Source organism: Durio zibethinus, unplaced genomic scaffold (assembly GCF_047325235.1).
Source record: "Durio zibethinus cultivar Kanyao isolate XHJ-2024 unplaced genomic scaffold, ASM4732523v1 HiC_scaffold_303, whole genome shotgun sequence".
In the NCBI taxonomy this organism is placed as follows: Eukaryota; Viridiplantae; Streptophyta; class Magnoliopsida; order Malvales; family Malvaceae; genus Durio; species Durio zibethinus.
The window spans coordinates 80,001-82,500 of record NW_028322926.1 but is presented as its reverse complement, the minus strand read 5'-3'; positions in this window follow the sequence as shown (position 1 = coordinate 82,500).

The following is a 2,500-nucleotide window of genomic DNA, read 5'->3' as shown; positions in this document are numbered from 1 at the left end:
CAGGGCCCAGCTTGTGCCGATGGCGGTCGAGGCAAGTGCCCGTACCGAAGGGCAGCCTATGCCGATGATGGTCGATGCATGTGCCATCACCATGCGTCATCATGTGCCATTGATGGTCGAGGCCTTGGCCGAAGTTCGATTTTGAGCCACGGTGCCCATGCTTGGCTCCAGCATGTGCTGGTGCCGCATTTTTTTCACTCGGGACAGCATCGCCGGAGCATCGCCGGAGCATCGCCGGAGTACCGCCGGAGAACCTGACCGGCGGCATTGGGGTTCCGGCGATTGGGAGGGGGGCCGGGGGGGTGTGCGCACATGATGTGCGATGGGTGCTGGTACTTGGCCTTGTGTTGGCCCCCTATCCCTCATCAAACCTCTGAGAATTCACACCCCCTTAAAGAGCATTTGAGATTTTACAGGTTTGCTACCAGTAGCCGTTAAAGTGTCTGAAATGGGGACACTTTTTTCAAACGGTCACAAAATCTTCTCTACTTCGAGTTTTTAGCTGAATTTTTTTGTGCATGCCAACAAAAATAGAAGGATCATGCCTACAAAATTTGGAGCCAAAAATCCTTATAAAAAAATTTTAAAAAATCCCGAACCGCAAAAAGTTTCGAAAATCATGAAAAATAGAAAACGAGTCATCTTCCAACGAAACTTCACGTGAAGGCTTAGGGGACCATTGTATGAATTTACAAGCCATAAAAATGGCATTGGCACGGCAGAAATTTGAAGATGTGCCTAAACCCACCAGGGCCCAGCGTGTGCCGATGGTGCTCGAGGCAAGCGCCCGCACCAGGGCCAGCGTGTGCCGACGGTGGTCGAGGCAACCGCCCGCACCAGGGCCGATAGTGTGCCGATGGTGCTCGAGGCAACCTGTCGCACCAGGGCCCAGCGTGTGCCGATGGTGATCGAGGCAACCTGCCGCACCAGGGCCCAGCGTGTGCCGATGCTGGTCGAGGCAAGCGCCCGCACCAGCGCCCAGCGTGTGCCGATGGTGCTCGAGGCAACCGACCGCACCAGGGCCCAGCGTGTGCCGATGGTGCTCGAGGCAACCTGCCGCACCAGGGCCCAGCGTGTGCCGATGGCGCTCGAGGCAAGCTCCCGCACCAGGGCCCAGCGTGTGCCGATGGTGCTCGAGGCAACCTGCCGCACCAGGGCCCAGCGTGTGCCGATGGTGGTCGAGGCAACCTGCCGCACCAGGGCCCAGCGTGTGCGGATGGTGCTCGAGGCAAGCGCCCGCACCAGGGCCCAGCGTGTGCCGATGGTGGTCGAGGCAACCGCCCGCACCAGGGCCCAGCGTGTGCCGATGGTGGTCGAGGCAACCGCCCGCACCAGGGCCCAGCGTGTGCCGATGGTGGTCGAGGCAACCTGCCGCACCAGGGCCCAGCGTGTGCCGATGGTGGTCGAGGCAACCTGCCGCACCAGGGCCCAGCGTGTGCCGATGGCGCTCGAGGCAACCGACCGCACCAGGGCCGAGCTTGTGCCGAAGGTGGTCGAGGCAAGCGCCCGCACCAGGGCCCAGCGTGTGCCGATGGTGGTCGAGGCTGCCGATGATGGTCGAGGCAACCTGCCGCACCAGGGCCCAGCGTGTGCCGATGGTGCTCGAGGCAACCGACCGCACCAGGGCCGAGCGTGTGCCGATGGTGCTCGAGGCAAGCGCCCGCACCAGGGCCCAGCGTGTGCCGATGGTGGTCGAGGCAACCTGCCGCACCAGGGCCCAGCGTCTGCCGATGGTGGTCGAGGCAAGCGCCCGCACCAGGGCCCAGCGTGTGCCGATGGTGGTCGAGGCAAGCGCCCGCACCAGGGCCCAGCGTGTGCCGATGGTGGTCTAGGCAACCTGCCGCACCAGGGCCCAGCGTGTGCCGATGGTGGTCGAGGCAAGCGCCCGCACCAGGGCCCAGCGTGTGCCGATGGTGGTCGAGGCAACCGCCCGCACCAGGGCCCAGCGTGTGCCGATGGTGGTCGAGGCAACCTGCCGCACCAGGGCGGAGCGTGTGCCGATGGTGGTCGAGGCAACCGCCCGCACCAGGGCCCAGCGTGTGCCGATGGTGGTCGAGGCTGCCGATGGTGGTCGAGGCAACCTGCCGCACCAGGGCCCAGCGTGTGCCGATGGTGGTCGAGGCAACCGACCGCACCAGGGCCGAGCGTGTGCCGATGGTGGTCGAGGCAAGCGCCCGCACCAGGGCCCAGCGTGTGCCGATGGTGGTCGAGGCAACCTGCCGCACCAGGGCGGAGCGTGTGCCGATGGTGGTCGAGGCAACCGCCCGCACCAGGGCCCAGCGTGTGCCGATGGTGGTCGAGGCTGCCGATGGTGGTCGAGGCAACCTGCCGCACCAGGGCCCAGCGTGTGCCGATGGTGGTCGAGGCAACCGACCGCTCCAGGGCCGAGCGTGTGCCGATGGTGCTCGAGGCAAGCTGCCGCACCTGGGCCCAGCGTGTGCCGATGGTGGTCGAGGCAACCGCCCGCACCAGGGCCCAGCGTGTGCCGATGGTGATCGAG